An 18,236-nucleotide genomic window follows, 5' to 3' on the forward strand; every position below is an offset into this window, starting at 1 on the left:
TGTGTGAAAAAAATTTGTACTTTTTAAAAGAAATATTTAAAAGTCTTAACTTTTTTAAATGATGAATTAAAAGATGTTTTTTATTGGTTTTTGAAGACGGTTAAACACTAAAGGGGCGGTCTTGGCACCACTTCCCCTACATACAGACAGACGAACTTGTGAGACCCACTTTTGTCCTGATTTGGGTGTCCTCAAATTGAAAAAAGTGATAACAGTTGAAGTTGTAGTGATATTAGCTGGTTGGACGTTGAAAGAAACGCGGGGAAAAAACTATCGACGCGAAAAAACATAGACGCGTGGACAAAAAATAATTGTCATAACAATTTTGATAGTAAAGTTATATTTTAAGTTCATAGATTTTATTGAATGTTTTTACACGCGTCTTGTGCTCTGTATCTTTGGGGGCCCCTATATCCCGGGGCCCCTGTTACATGGATACAGCTGATACAGCGGTAGCTACGCCACTGGATGAATTTGAGTTTTAAGGTGGAATCCATCAACAATAAAGGAAAAAATAATATTAAAAAAATCTTTAAGAAAAAATTAACAAAAACAGACTATCTTTGACCTGTCAAATCTCAAAATGATCATTTACGTTACCAAAAGCGTAAAACGTTATTAAAAACATAATTTGACTTTACTTTTGAAAATGAGTGGTAAAACCCTGAGTAACCGAACAAAAATTAAGAGTTTTTAATATGAAAGGAAGCTACCGCGTAGGTTGTGAACGGCAGTTCTGAGTGGTGTGCCGCTGTATCACTGAGCTTTGTACTCTATTTTTTTAAGAAATTTGAATATAGTATGAAAAATTTTGTTTTGCACTTTACTTTATTAAAAAGTTATAGGATTTTAAAAAATTACATATTTATTGAGTCTATTGATGTATGCACATCAAGGTAATTGTGTTTCAGATTTGATTTACCATTAAAAAATTAAATTATTTAAATTCCAAATTTAATTTACCAATTTGCAAATAAAATTCAGCTTTTCTTAAATAAAACCTGATTTTACACATTATTTATATAAAAAAAAAAAACATAAAAAAAAAAAATAAATCAAAGAAGTGAATTTGATTTACCTATTTGAAATCCTGAAAGACTGGAAGAAAAATTTCTATGTATAAAAAACAATACCTATGTATAGTGGAGTAACTAAAGCTCAAAAATTGACAATATTAGGGAACCCGGCCGAACAGCTTAGATTTTGATGATCTTTTTTTTCAAACGTCGGTAATTAAAAATACTTTAAAGTCTAGAGATTAAAAATTGCCGGTGTTGCCGTTTTGATTTTTTAAATTTAATTGAAGATTTTTGTTAACAAAAACAAATTTTTTTCAAAAATTTTTCTTAAATTTCATAAATTAATTGATGCCAAAAGATTGTCTAGGAAATTCAAGGAAAAACAATATATGGGAGTGAGGGACAATCTTCCATAGTTCAAGCGATAGATGCAATTTTCTTATTAAACAAAAATATTTGAACACAACGGCAACACCTACAATATTCAAATATATATTTTTTAAAAGCTAGAAGCTTAGTCATATATGTAAAATTAAAATTAAGTTAATTGAATGAACGTCTTTTGAAAGAATGGTAATTGAACTCAGATTTAAAAAAAAAAAAATTATTGAAAAAATTTTAACATGTCGTTTTTTAAACTTGGTCATAATATAAAATGCATTTATTTTCAAATTTTTTTGGCCGCATTTATTATGATTTCAAATTATAAAAGGAAATGTCAATATGTATTACGGTTTATGAAAAAAATTAAAAAGTTTTCGAAGAACTTTTTTTAATAAAAGTTTTGAAAAAAAATGTAACTTATTTTTTTTTAAAGTTCAACATCTAAACATAAAATTATTTTGTATTCATTTAATAACCCTTACTGTTGAAAGTTAAATAGCAAAAATTTAAAGTTCCTATTTACCACAGTCTTTGATAAAATTAATTATTTCAATGCAAAAATTCAGTTTTAATAAAAAAAACCATTGAAATTGAAGTAATTTTTCATTTTTTTTTTTTCAAAAGTGTGATATATTTTACCTTTTTTGCTGCGAAATTCAACTGATAATATTTATGGCCAAAAATTTTTTTTAAATAAATTCATATTTTATTAGAAAAAGTTTGGAAAAAAGTCATTTTAAATTTTTCTAATAACATTTTTTTTTTTAAATTCTGAGTTTGAGGACCATTTTTTCAAAAAGTCTTGATTAAATTTAGTGGATTTAATTTAAGAGATAAGAATGAGCTTCTGGCTTTTTAAAAATGTATTTTAAAATATTGTAGGTGTTGCCGTTGTTTTCAAAATATTATTTTTGTGTTTGAGGTCAAAATGTTAGAAAATTGCATTCATCGCTTAAACGAAGGAAGATTGTCCCTTACTGCCTTTTATATATTTTCCTTAAATTACCTAGAGAATCATTTGCTATCATTTGTTTTATGAAATTTAAGCAAAAAAAGGGTTTTGTTAAAAAAAAATTAATTTTAATTTTAAAAAACAATACGGCAACACCGGCAATTTTTAATCTATAGACTTTAAAGTATTTTTAATTACCTACGTTTGAAAAAAAAAATCATCAAAATCAGAGCTATTCGGCCGGGTTCCCTAATAATTTGCTTTAGTTACTCTACTACTATATAAGAAAATAATCAAAGTAACACTCTTTTCATTTTAATAAAACTTTCTTAAAAAACGCACCAGCTTAAAATAAAAGTCTTAACATGAACATGTAGTCAAATCAAACTCTGTACCTAAATGTAGAAAATTTTGGTGAAGGTAGGTACCTGTTTCGGATAGTTTGATATTGTCTTACAAAATTAATTTAATCATACTTTTTCAGCAGTTTCTCATCTGCTAGGAGCTAGGTTTTAAAATTAATTTTCAATTTAATTGGCTGATAACGATGTTGAATCAAAATATTTAATTTATCAAACCTTATTGGTCTTGGAGAGTACAAGATTAATAGATAAAAAAAAAGAAATACCTTAATTCTGAAAAGATTTTAACTATCACAGAGAATATTATTTCATGGCCGAAAACAAATGACAACCTCTAAGGCTAAGTTAAAACTATGCCTTATAGTTTGTTTTCAAAACAAAAAAATCATAAAGATTTATCAAAACCCTTTGTTTGTTTGTTTTCAAAAAGGCCTTTAAAAATACGTGTTGATATTTGGTATGTGATAAAACAGTTAAAAGTGAAGACTTTTTGTTGTTGGCCAGATTGTTCATCAAAGTCGTTCAATCCTTGGATTGCGCAAATACTCTCATGTCACGCTTTAACAGGAAAAAAAAAAAATAAAACATATATATGCATGTATAATCTTATGATACACACGACTAAGTACTTCTCAGGCAATTTCAATTCAATTCGAGTTTGAACTGTTAAAAAATGCCTACGTGCTTTAAATTGAATATCACATTAAAAATTGTTGTGCACGCATTGCAGCACATGCAATTTATTCTTCCCACTACTAAAAAAATTATATATGTACTCGTATAAGTGTATACTGCGCAATGCAATATTAAAAAAAAAAAGATGTTGCACAAATTTTGTAACAACTTAAAAATTGGGTTCATTAAACTATATTTCTACCTAAATATGTTACAGTTTCGTGATTAAAATTTTTAAAAAATCCATAAACATTCTGAAGGTCAGATAATTATGTAAAGGTTTTTATTTCTATATAGGTGCTCAAAATAACTTAATGTAACTGCGCAATCTCAGGTCATAACTGTATGTAATTCAATTGCTTCTGTCAGTTTTTGTAACAACCTATTTGTCATTTAAAAAGTGTACCAATTCATTAATAATTTTGACCCATATTTGACTATTTCATAAATCAAATCGATTTAACCTGTATTTGAAACGAAGAATTTTGCATGCAACGTTAGGATGCTTGTTGGTGGAGAATCAAGTCAAACTTGGCCTAGATAAGATTTACTTATTTTTTCGTTTTCGCAAATGTCGCTATTAAATAATAAGAAGAAAAAAGAACTTCTCTGAGTCTCAGCATGATCAGGAACTGAATTTTCTCTCAAATAGATGACCAATATAGACAATGTTGGACACATTTATAATCATTAGTATTAGTGTTGCAATCTGTAATGCACATCAACACATATTAGACATTAACATTGACTCTCTGCTTCCCCATACTCTTACAAAAGACTACACAAGCACATATGAATACATCATCAGTATCTTTATAACAGTATCATATTTCAATCAGAGCAGCAAAAAAAATATATATATACATATATAAAACGTAATTTGAGGTGCAGTATCAGTATCTTTTTTTTTTTTTTTTTCGTTTTAATATTATATTTATCTTTCACTCTCTTACTCTTTTTCTTTTCTCCTTTTTATATCTTTCTCTTTTCTCATCTGCAATTTTCTTACATTGAACTCGAAATGTGCGCACTAATTGGTAACACTATACTTCTTGCATGAATGCCTTATGCCTACCGTTCTTACATCAGATTGGGTTTGTGCTTCACTTATGTTTCTTAAGATTAGAATACACAGAGGAGAAAGAAAAATATGATGAAAATAAACAACAATAACAAGAAAAAAGAGGAAGACTATAACGAAGCAATAGAATGAGCTTTACTGTATTATAAGACACTTACGAGATAATTCATTTGCATAAATTACTCGTATCTCACCAAAAGATTTAGTAATTCGTTAAAAAAAGAATAGAATTAGACAAATAGCTTAGAGTAAAAGTATTTATTTCACCCAATAACGGTAATAATTTGTTTTTATTATAACAACCGGTCGATTCACTGATAGTAGCTTTACTTAAACAAAAGAGCTGATGTCCGAACTTGATTTACATATTTCAATCGTTTTTTTATTCTTTTAAGTTCTATGAGGGTTGAAATGTAAAGTTCTGTATATTCTGAGCCATTGAACTTACTATTTTTATTTAAATTAGATTATAATTTTGGATATTAATATGCTTTTTTATTATAAATCATTTTTGAAGAAAACAAAAATTAGTGTTTTTATGTCAGAGATTTTCTTTACAGTTCTTTAATGACTATTTATTGAAACTGATGTTGCTTAACACTGTTTAACACGGTTATGAATTTGTATTTTATGCCTAACGGAATGTTAAGCTTAGTTTTTGGTGTTTGTTCTTATAGAATGATGACCAATTATTCAAATTATATGTCATCTTTTAACTGTGCAAACAATACCTTTTGGGGAATTTCGTCTTAAAACTCACACACATGTTTGCAGTTGTTTAGTAAGTTTTATTCTGTTTTTGGTAAGAAAACTTGCAAACTATTACTAATTAAAACATATAGACTTCTGTATTTTTATTGATTAAAATTTATAATTAAATTCTCATCGCCGAATATGGGTTTGCTTTTATGGCTATTGATCCAATTAATTAAAACTGATTTGATTTCATTTATACATTTTTCGGTTTAATAGAATAGAATATTTGACCAATTATGGTTTTTTGTGTTAATGTGAGGAAAATATCTGTCAAAATTATTATAGTTTTTTGGTTTGTTGTGACCAAAGTAAGAAGACATATGTACATTTGAAAATGGTAACATTACGACCTGAAAGTTAAAAAAAAAAAACTAAGGCGTGCATAATAAAGAGTTTTATATTGTTTCAAAAACTTTAACTTGTTATTTGTTCAGACAAAGTGTTTTATTCCCAGCAAAGTCATGTTTTGAAGACATAATAAAAAATTGATGAATTATTTTGTGGTATTTGTATTGCTAATAAATCAAAGCTCTGTTAAAAGTATTTCCCCTTTTGTCCAGGGTTCCAAAAAGCTCATATTTCAGCTCAGCTCACAGCCCAGATCAAATTTTGAGCTAGGTACAATAGCTCAACTCGCTTGAGCTGAGCTGAAAAGCCATTTTAGGAAAAAATATTTATCTATGTACAACAAGTTAAGTACAACTGAAACCAAAGTGATTAAATTCCGTGTTAGGGTTCAATTTGAAGCATGATATCTTGATTTTTTTTATGAAATATTGCCAAAAGAATTTACATATTTAGGATGAAAACCAAGAATCTTAAGAACCCATAGAATTATCTTGAGTGAAACTATTGAACAAAAATCATGTTAAAAATGGTATTTGTGTACTAAGTCATGAAAATGATTCATAAATATTTTGAGTGAAATGTGTATTTTGGCATTTATCGACAATCTGTGATAAGTCCCAGAAAATTCAATGATTGGTAGATACCTACGTTTAGAAATTAGAAAATAGATTTTTTTATGTATTAGAATCAGGATTAAAATGAGTCTTTACAATTTTTTTTTATGAAAACATGATTTTTTTTAAGGTGTAAGAAAATGTGTTAGTATTGCAAGAATTAAATTAAAAATGGAAACTGTAGGTTAGAAATAACCACGTCTGTCTTCAAAATATGATGTATCTCCTCCATCTATACCCGATTTTACAGCTACGCGAAATATTTTTTTAGTATAAAAAGCAGGATAATAGACCAGTGCCGAAGCCTTCAAAAACATTAAAAAGTAAGAAAAAATCATAGTAGGATAAAACCCATTGGAAAAGGAGTTAAATATGATACAAATTAAAGGAAAAATAAATTACGGGCGAGCCGAGTTCGGGAAGTGGGTGGTTTGAGTTTTTCATGGTAAAAAATGGTAGGTATAGGGTAGAGTTGCCTATTTTAGGCCGTCTCCAGTTTCCGGCCACCTTTCGGAAAATCGTTATAACTACACTGAGCCAAAAAACAACGTAAAATCAATCTAAACCACTTTGAATCAATGGAAAATCACTACATTTTTAGCCTAAAGTGGAAAATGATTGAATCAAAGTAGCACACTTTAAATCAAAGTTGTTCACACATTAAAAAAATAAAAAAAGTAAAACTGGCATCCGCTGGGGATCGAACCTGCTATACCTAGGTTGACAAGCTTGTGCTTTACCACTGTGCCATCTCACTTATAAAAATTGATGTGACAAACTGTAAGTTAAGCATAGGACGACTTTTTAGAAAATTAATGAATATATTTTTCACCATTGATTCAATGTAGAACGGATTAAAAATTACTATGCGTTTTTTCTCTGGGTGTAGGGATTTCATAGGATTTATTCCAAGATTTTGCTCTTATTTTTTTTTTTTTTTGACGGGAGGAAATCTTCAAAAGACACTTGGCAGTATTCGACAAGTAGTGTGGGACTCTTAACCACTAAAACCACCTCTTTATCAGGACCAATCTTGAGAGATCGACATCAGATTTTTCTTTCTTAACTTTGTAAAATCACTTTGGGGGAAGTTTAAACTTTTAATACTTTCCCATGTTTTTTTTAGACCATAAGCTCATGAGGCTTGGTTCTTCTTAATCTCCGAACATGGTTTCTTGTATTCAAGACGGACACCATTTCAGAATTGGTATGACTTTGCAGTCTCTGATTATGCGATACAGCGTATTTTTTAACAACTTCTGTAACCGTTTCTATTTGTAGGTCACGATGTAGATCGCTATTTCTTATGTACCAGGGTGCATTAACTATTCCACGAAGGACTTTGTTTTGGAATTTTTGGATGATTTCGGTATTTGTTTTCTTTGTACAGCCCCATAATTGGATACCATAGGTCCAAACAGGCTTTAGTACTTGATTATACAGCATTATTTTGTTTTGGGTTGATAAATCAGAGTTGTTACCAAGTAACCAGTACATTTTTCTATATTTCAAGTTTAGTTCTTCTCTTTTCTTTTTGATGTGCTCTTTCCACTTTAGCTTTGCATCCAAAGTCATTCCAAGGTATTTGGCCGTATTGATGTAAGGTACAGCTTGATTATTAATGAATATTGGAATATTGTTTATCTTTTTATTTGTGAAGTTTATATGTGAAGATTTTGTTTCATTGAGTTTGATACGCCATTTTTCGGTCCAATCTCTGACTGTGTCGACGGCATATTGCAGCTTTACTGCTCCCCTAGAGACACATTTGTCGGGTACCAAAATTGCGGTATCATCTGCAAAAGTAGCCATTATGGTGTGATTCCCAACTGGGATATCCCTTGTGTATAGTAAATACAGGGTAGGACCTAGGACACTTCCTTGTATTACACCGGCTTCTATTTTCTTCAATTCCGAATATTCTTGATCGTACCTTACTCTAAACAATCGGTCTGAGATGTACGATTTTAATATTTCATAGTACTGTCTGGGAAGATCCCTTTGCAGTTTGTACTCAAGTCCCTCATGCCAAACCTTGTCAAAGGCTTGAGCAACATCTAAGAAAATAGCTGAACAGACTTGTTTTTCTTCTAATGCTTTTTCTATTACATCCGTTATTCTATGAACTTGGTCTATCGTGGAATGTTTATTTCTAAAGCCAAACTGATGATTTGGGATTAACCTTCTTTCTTCTATAATTTTGCTAAGTCTCTTCAGAAGCAGTTTTTCAAAAACTTTTGCCATAATTGGTATAAGCGATATTGGTCTGTAAGACGTCACTTCTGTAGGTGGCTTACCTTGCTTGGGTATGACAATAACTTCAGCAATTTTCCAATGGTGTGGGACATACCGTTGCTTAAGGCATGCATTTATTATATATTGGAGTTTTATGAAGGCTTTCAAAGGCATTTCTTTCATAACCTGAGCAGTAATTAGATCGTAACCTGGTGATTTTTTATTTGATAGTTGATGTAAACACATACTTTTTATTTCTTTTAATCTTACAATTGGTATTTCACTTTCATCTATCTTATCAACTAACTGTAAGCTATTTTCAGCCGCGTTTGTTGGGTATGGCTTAAAAACATTCGCAAGATGCTCCGCGAAAAGGTTAGCTTGCTCTTATGCTGTTATCTTATTTGCTAGAACAGCATACGAGAGAAAATTTGGAATAAACCCCTTCGAAATTACTAGTTGTAACGATTTTTCGAAAGGTGGCCGAAAACTGGAGACGGCAAAGTTGTAGGTAGTAAAAAGATCTACAACTTACTTTATTACAATTTTTTCACATAACCTCAAAATTTATGTGAAAATTTAAAAAAACCGAGTTTTTGGTTTTTTATTTTTATCTTTTCAAAAAAAATTTTTTTTCTACGAAATTTGGTGAAAACCTACCTTATTATGTCCCAAATACACCGTAATTTATTTGATTTAAAATATTTATTTTTTAACCTTATTTTTACTGAATACCTTAAAAACACCCTAATTTAAAATATATGCTTTTTTCAAAAAATCGGTGAATAATTTGTTTGTTGCAAGTTACAACCTCTACTTTCTGATGGTGTAAGCAAAAATTTACATTAGTATAATATAGTATAAGTTTTGGAAAAATGTAAAAAATGAAAAAAGCTTATATCATTATTTACAATTTTGGTCTATTTATTAAAATTTTTACTTTAATTACTTAAAAACCATAACATTTATCAATGTAACAAATCTTACGGTTTTTAAGTAAAAATCTTAATAAATAGGCTAAAATTGTAAATAACTTACTTGTAAATGACTTACAACCTTAAAAACCCTCTTCAAAAATAAAATTGGCCTACAAATTCTTCCGATTCCAAGAAAAAAAAACTAAGGTAAGATGTACTTTTTCATGAAATTGTCACTCTTAAAGGCTTTGTTAACTCTTCGCAAAAGGCAGTTTTCCTAAATGAAAATTCCTTGGCTGGATTTGAACATAAAACCTATGGTGTGGCAATGTGGCAATGAAGGTTATACAAGCTAAATTTGCACCAAGAATCTTCTGCGTGGCTGTCGATTGCACTAAACATTGCGCCACATTGTATTAAATTTTCCAAATTATTTTCACTTAATTCAAAAGTCCTCCCGCTGAATATTCAAATATTCAAAAGCTTAATTGTCTGCATTCATTTAATTTAAATTTTTATGTAGCAATAATTTTACTTTTATAATTTTTTCTCACACACAAAAATGCAACATTAGCTTACAAGGCAAGCAAGTATAATCCAACTCATTCCTTCATTTTCTTAAATAATTTGAAAGCTTTAAAGTTATGTCTGCTAATTACTTCGGACAAAAAAAAAATTAATACTTTCAAAGTTGATTACATCGATAATAAAAAAATCTTAGATCAACCATGTCAATGAAAATATCTTGGGCTTGTTCATTAAGCATGTTTAGCAATCACTTGCTAACAGCGAACTACTTAAAATTGCTCATAAGTTAAAGATTTTTATTAACTAACTATACCTTAATGTTAACAAGAAAGGTTGCTTACCAACAACACGCCTCTTTTAATCTTGAGGAATCGATTTAAACTTAAATGAAAAATAAAAAAACTTACATAAAATATCTAACAATACATAAATCTATGCCCATAGGAGGTTAATATAGAAAAAAAAAAAAACAACGTATAGGCATAGCCACGCGTTCCGTTACGATACGCATCCGTGGGTGAGAATTATATTAATTTAGACGAATTACCACCGCAAATGCTTATACATCGGAACTTTTAAAAAACTATGGGGATATGTTAATGATACTCGTATAACTCCCTATCTATTATTTCATATAGATTTTTGAGAGCTATAACTTAACATTAATTTTCTTTTTAGTTAAAAGAAAAAGTATGAAAGACAATCGTAGTTATACCAAATGTAATTTTGAAAAGAAAAAAAAATGAAAAAACTTCAAACGCAACTCAAATAACTTTTATACTTATAAAAACACAGTAGACATTATATCTTAACCTATACCAAGATTAAATGCACATTGCATTCGTCAGCAGCTAGCTTATAGTGCGCTCTCAAACCTATCAGGGTATGACGAACAATATACAGCTAATGTATCTTTATTTTTTTTTACTTTTTTTTCTTAGATTCTTTCAATTTGACTGGTTGAAAGGCAACTGGCTTAATGCAAGTGTATCTTTACTTGTTTGCACCTGCAACAAAAGGTACCCGCAATGCACAAAGTCGCGTCGTATATAAAGTAGTAGTTGTCATACAGTGGGACAAAATAGATATAAAATAGAAATTTTTTTGACGTGATAACGTCTTATAAATCGATGAACCAGGGCAGCAACCACAAAAAAGTGATGCCATTTTCTCCCGTTCCACTCTCGCACTTTCGCAGTGCGGCAAAAATTTCAATTCAAAATTAAAAATAAACTATTAGAGATACAAAAATCTTCTATAGCTTATTTGAAAGATAATAACCTAACGTTAAATATAATTGAAGGATTTAAAAATAAATCCATCTTTTAATAGGCTAAATAGGGGTAACACAAAATTTCAAAAAATTGGTTATTTTCTAAAAGCGACAATGTAAAGAGTTGAATTTTTTTTTAACCAATAGATAAATTTATTGCAAGACTGACAATGGTATTGAAAAAATTCTAAAAAAATTTCAAAACCAAGCTATTAACCCTCTGTCTGTGCACGGGTGCAAATTTGGCAGGACAAAAATAAAAAAATTACGATTTTTCAAAAAAGTGGTCACAAAAACGTATCTTTATAAGGGTGAAAATACTTTTTTCGGAATTGTGAATACAATATTCGAATTCCTCGGAATATTCTACATCAATTTCATACTTGATTCTCTATAAAATATTGTGACCGAAAAAAGTTCTAGCGACATGAAAAAGTATAAACCAAATTCGCACCCGTGTGCCTATCACGTCACAAAAAAGAGGTGTGCCTCCAGAGGGTTAATGGTTTTCTACAACTTAAACATGAAGTAGACCTTTGACAAAGTAGTGATTATAGGTAGGAGACAATTTGAAAAACGTAATTCGAAAGATAATAAAATAAAAAGTTAGAGGTCTGATACGGATTCTTTTTTTAAGTCTCTGCGTTTCGAAATATGAATTTTTGAAAAACACCTACTTATTTTGGGGTATTTTTGGGTGAGTTTTAATTTGTTTAAATTTTTTGTAGCATTAAAAAAATCTCAAGCTTATAGAACATGTAGTATATGAGTGTGCGCATACTCATGTGCAAAAAATTGGTATTTTAAAATGGTTTTTGACTAACGGGAAAAACAAGTTTTTTTGTCTCAAGGTTTTTTTTTTTTACCTTTTTTAACCGTTTTTAATTTTTATCTTTTTTTCTTCAAGAGATAAATAAATGAAATTTATATTGTAGATAGATAAGATAATAGACAGGACTATATCTGTGCATAATCAATGTTGTAGTCACAATTGAGATAACGGTAAAATAAAGTTTTATTATTCAACAGGTTCTATCTTTTGATCTAAAACAAATACAAATTTGACTTTATTGAGCATGAGCATGATGTTACCTTTCATTTGGTGTATCACACATAACTGTACATTCACTACAAGCTACACAATGTTAAATTAAAAAACTTGCGAAATACCTCAAAGCAACCGAGATCTGTTGATCACGAACAGCCACCAGTGTGGGAAGTACCGTAATCTTTTGGATCGTTTGGAATTTCGACATGGTTGGCTTTAAAAAATTATAACTTTTTTTCTAGGCATCGCAGAAATAAGATTGAAAAGTCATATGAAAGGTGAAATTATAAGCTTTTACATGATGTAAAATTTTGTATAGGTTGTTAAAAAAAATTGATTCAATAGAGTGAGAACATAAAATTATATGTTTTTTTTTTGCTTTTTTGATGAAAATTGATCGAGTTTAAAAAATTCTAGCTCTTTTTGCAGATGCCTAATAGACATAATCGATATATATATTTTGAGCTGAAGCAATAAGCTTTTAGGTGGTAGGTATAAAATTTATTATAGGTTAAAATTAATTTTTGGGTGATGGAAATGATTTTTTCAGTTTTTACTTTCGATATAGGTACTATAGGGCAAGTTTAGGATTCGTAAAAAAAATCGAACTCGAGATAACAATTTTACATGACATTACGATGATGGAGAATGCCAAAAAAGTGGGTCCGGCAATTCTGTCTGTCTGTCTGTCTGTCTGTCTGTCTGTCTGTCCGTCTGTCTCTATCTGGAGCTGCAGCCTAAACGAGTGAAGTGATTTTCTTCAAACTTGGTAGTTAGCAGTTTTTGGTGATTCCCTAGAGGGGAAATTGAAATTTTTTTTTTATGACCAAAACTAACGGTACCTGCCATATAACGGAAATAGAAAAGTTAATTTTTTTCAAAAACGGCTCTAACGATTTTGATTAAAATTTTTGTGTGTAATACTACACATAAGGGCCAACTTTTTAAATAAAAAAAATATTTTTTGTACCGTTATTAACGGTACCTGTCATAGAACGGTTCTTTTCGTTTCTGAATATCTCGTACAAAATTAACCTGATTTAATTGAAAATTTTTATACAAAAGTGTGTAAGTAAAGATAATATTAAAATTTTAGAAAATTAAAAAAAACGCATTTTTGGTTTTTTAAAAAATATTTCAAAATTTTTTTTTGAAAAATCAATTTTTTGAAAACGGATCAATGAAAAATTTTGAAATTAAGTTTTTATGTGTAAATTAATTATTTCTTGAAAATGGCATACCAACTTTTTTTTTGAAAAATGTTAAAAAAATTTTATATATAAAAAATTATTTTTTTAAAAAACGGCTCCTACAATTTTCAAAATTTTTTTTCTAAAAATATCTTTTTATACGAGAAATAAAATGGCATATTTGTTTTTTTTTTTTAAGATATTTTAAAACGGAGTTTTATTAATTATAAAAACAGATTTAATTTTTTTATACTACTTATGAAATTTCTTCAAAATATCGAATTTTAAATTTCTTGAATAAAAAGCTTTAACATTATAGTTACTTTAAGCATAAGAGCAAGTACGTGCGACCCCAGTCGTGCAATTTATTTTCATAAGAAATGATTGTTTTTAATAAATTATTTTAATATTTTTTGCGCATTGTAAAAATTTCAGAATGGTTTTATTATTTAGAAGAAATATTTAGCTTTTTAATGATAGCTTTTAAAATAAAAAAAATTAATATAATGAGAAAAGAAAAAAGGTAATTTTTTTCAAAGCTTTTTCTTGTAAATTATGATTGTTTGAAATAAATATCATAAATTATAAAATATCACGTAAAATCATCGTCCGTAAACCGGGTTTACAGACAACCTCTTTTTTTTTGTAAATTTTTGATGATTACACTTTTTAGCTCTGAATGGGTTCACATTATCCAATTTTTAAGCTTATTCAACTTTTTGAAATTTTGTTAAATGCTTCAAAAGTTAGAGCTTTTCACACATTTTTAACGACTTTTGACAAAAAACTTGGTCAAATTTTCTTAGAATTTTAATTCATTTTTCAATGCAAGACCTCTCGAAATTCTAAAATTTTGCTCAGAAACTATCAAAACTGTCCCACTGTACTTCATAAACAAGCAACCCGACCAAAAGGGAAACCGTACATTCAAAAGATTTTGCAGTGTTGCAGTTGGAAATTTCACTTACAAGTCGCGACCGCACGAAGACAGAGAGTAAGTAAAGATAAGACACTATATGCCCTGTGGATTGCCATCTTTCGTCAAGGTTGCCGATTTCTCTTTTTCCATATAAAAAATAATTAAAAAGCTTATAAGTCTGCCAGCTTAAAGAGTCCAAATTGCAATTTTACATCTAACCAAACATTTAAAATTATAGAGGGCGCTATTAAAGGAACCCTACAATTATGATTATTCCATATCTTTTTAGTTCTTCAAACCAGAAAACACAAATAAAATGTAATGTGCGCTGAGCACTGAGCACCTAGTAAGTATGTTTGTTTTGTGAAAAAAGAATTTCAAGAATCTTTCTAATTTGCATATACTCGTACTATAGAAAGACAGTAAGATAAAAGTTGTGCGTTTTATTATATCTATTCTGACCTACTTTTGGTCAGGTTTTGTTATTTTTTTCTTTTTATTAAATAATCTCGCCAGTAAGACGTATATTCAATAATTTTACTGTCGTCGGTAGATATTCTTATAGAGCTCTATAGTGATGCTATATAAAACTATCTTTGGGTTTTTTATTCGTTTTGGTCATAAGTTAATGTCTATAAGAGAGAGAAACGGAGTAAAAATCTAACTAGTTTTAGCTTTAGTTAAGTTTAAAACGTGTTAGTTGGTTTGGTCTTATGATGTTATAGATATACTGAATCGTATATAAGAGTAATAGAGAGCTTGGGTGTCCGTTCTTTTACCCCACCTGAGGCTATTTATTTATTTGTTTTTTTTTGTTGTTGTTGTTGGATATTTTTCTTAGAAATAACGTTCTTGTATCCGTCGCACATGTCGTTGTTGTTGTTGTTTTTGTTGTTGTTGTTGTTGTTGATGGTTTGTATCAATACACTTATGGCTTATAATCAACCGGTCTTGAATGTTTGGTCATAAAATAGTCGCATTCCGATTTTAATCGACTAACCGACAGACCAACGAGGACGACGACGACGCAACTTAATGTTTAGTGGTTACAAGTAAATTGCTATAAATTCCTAAGATATTTATTAAAATCTAATAGTTCAATTGGTAGCGTTTTTTTATTTAATGCCCACGATGTAAGGTAAATGAAGATTGATGAGGCACATTTTTGGATACGAATTATTTGAGTTTATTTTCAGTTTTCAAACCGATTTTTTTTTTTATTCAGCAAAAAACTTTATTTTCTGTCGGTTTTATTTGACAACTTAGTTGCTAAACTGCATATAATAAGTTTAAATTTCCAGCTATAGGTAATTGAAAAAAAATCCAGCTTTTTTCTTTTAGACCGTGGGTTTTGTCTGAGTCCTTTTATTGTTATCCGTTTTTTTTTTTGTTAACCTCACGAAAAAAACAACAAGTATTTTAACTATGTTTTCGACGCAACATTGTCAAAAAATATATAAATTTTGATAAATGGTTTGAACATACGTACAAAAATTTCCAGATAATAGCTTTTTAAAAATTATAAGTTAGTAACTATTCTGACGTTTTTCTAATTAAAATAATGATCCTCTAAGTGGGCTCAGAGTCTGTCTTGTTTTTTTTTTTTAAGTCGATAATTTTCTTGTTTTCTTTGTTATGATATTTTCTTTGGATACCGTTTCCTCTTAATAACTCTATGATAACTACTCGTACTTCGTACAATCTTTTTTAAAATACCTTTTTAGTTTTATTTGAACGAAATTTATTAATCGTTCAAATTTGGTACGTTACTGTTTTATTTGCGTTTAACGGTTTTCCTGGAATTTATTATCAAACAGGATTTCTATTTTTTGCATGTGTTTTTCACAATTTTTCACTTACTCGGAAAAAATCTTACTCCAGATACCTATCAATCAAACATGATATCACGATGATAGTGAATACAAAAAAAGTTGGTCTCGGAATTCTGTTTGTCTGTGTCTTTCTTTCTCTATCTCGAGTCGCAGCCAAAATCAATGAAGGGAATTAATTCACACTTCGTAGTTAAGGGTTTTTGTTGATTAACTGAAGGGAAAAAAATACATTTTTTAAGGACCAAATTTAACGTTACTTGCCATTATTAGTAGAGTAACTAAAGCAACTTATTAGGGAACCCGGCCGAACAGCTCTGAAATGGTCCTCAAACTCAGAATTAAAAAAAAAAATGTTATTAGAAAAATTCAAAATGACTTTTTTCCAAACTTTTTCTGATAAAATATGAATTTATTTAAAAAAAATTTTTGGCCATAAATATTATCAGTTGAATTTCGAAGCCAAAAAGGTAAAATATATCACACTTTTGAAAAAAAAAAATGAAAAATTACTTCAATTTCAATGGTTTTTTTTTTTATTAAAACTGAATGTTTGCATTGAAATAATTAATTTTCTCAAAGACTGTGGTAAATAGGAACTTTAAATTTTTGCTATTTAACTTTCAACAGTAAGGGTAATTAAATGAATAAAAAATAATTTTATGTTCAGATGTTGAACTTTAAAAAAAAAAATAAGTTACATTTTTTTTCAAAACTTTTATTAAAAAAAGTTCTTCGAAAATGAAATACTTTTTAATTTTTTTCATAAACCGTAATACATATTGACATTTCCTTTTATAATTTGAAATCATAATAAATGCGGCCAAAAAAATTTGAAAATAAATGCATTTTATATTACGACCAAGTTTAAAAAACGACATGTTAAAATTTTTTCAATAATTTTTTTTTTTTTTTTCAAAAATCTGAGTTCAATTACCATTCTTTCAAAAGCCGTTCATTTAATTAACTTAATTTTAATTTTACATATATGACTAAGCTTCTAGCTTTTAAAAAATGTATATTTGAATATTGTAGGTGTTGCCGTTGTGTTCAAATATTTTTTTTTGTGTTTGAAGTCAATTAATAAGAAAATTGCATCTATCGCTTGAACTCTGGAAGATTGTCCCTCACTCCCATATATTTTTTTTCCTTGAATTTCCTAGACAATCTTTTGGCATCAATTAATTTATGAAATTTAAGAAAAATTTTTGAAAAAAAATTTGTTTTTGTTCACAAAAATCTTCAATTAAATTTAAAAAATCAAAACGGCAACACCGGCAATTTTTAATCTATAGACTTTAAAGTATTTTTAATTACCGACGTTTGAAAAAAAAGATCATCAAAATCTAAGCTGTTCGGCCGGGTTCCCTAATATTGCCAATTTTTGAGCTCCACTATATGACCAAAATTAAAAAAGTGTTTTTTCCCAAAAACGGCTTTATCAATTTTGAATAAAAAAAAAGTTATATGGAACAAGGTGGTTGAACCCTTTAAATAAAAAATGCTTGTTATTAGTTCTTATAATATATAATTTTTTTAAGTTCACAAGAAATGTAAAAAATAAATAAAATAAGTAAATCATGTTTTTGACTTTGCCCTGTAAACGATGTGTATGGTCATTTAATAAGAAACAATATTTGAAAACAAATTTTAAAATCGTTGTTACCACTTAAAAAAAATATTTTGTAAGGCTAAACAAAAAACTAATTATGTCGGGAACATTAATAACGGTTTAAAAAATCTATCTTTTAATAACTTTAAAAAAAAAAAAAAATAACACAAACACGAAAAGCTTTTTTTAAATTTTTGGCTTCCTCCCATAGTTGCATTCGACTAAAAAACAAAATAATTTTTGTATTTTAAATGAAGTTTTTGTTTAAAAATCATTTTTCGAGAGTTAAAATTTTGGTTAAAGCGTTGTTAAAAAATTACCTTAAAATGGCAAACAAACTCTTTTCAAATGTTTTTTTTAAAAAACTATTATTTTTTAAACGTTTCCAATGATTTTTATTTTTTTTTCCTTTGAAAACAAATTTTATGTTTTTTAATTTTTTTTAGTTTTGAAAATTAGGGCCATTTTTTTCAATATTGCTCAAATTGAAGCAA

At 28.5% G+C, this 18,236-nt stretch overlaps 1 protein-coding gene across 1 annotated transcript in view; it reads left to right on the forward strand.

Annotated features, from left to right (window-relative positions):
• Positions 1–18,236, forward strand: part of LOC129912188 (uncharacterized) — a 90,669-nt gene that overhangs the window by 4,086 nt on the left and 68,347 nt on the right. The window lies entirely within an intron of this gene.

Source organism: Episyrphus balteatus, chromosome 2 (assembly GCF_945859705.1).
Source record: "Episyrphus balteatus chromosome 2, idEpiBalt1.1, whole genome shotgun sequence".
Classification (NCBI taxonomy): Eukaryota; Metazoa; Arthropoda; class Insecta; order Diptera; family Syrphidae; genus Episyrphus; species Episyrphus balteatus.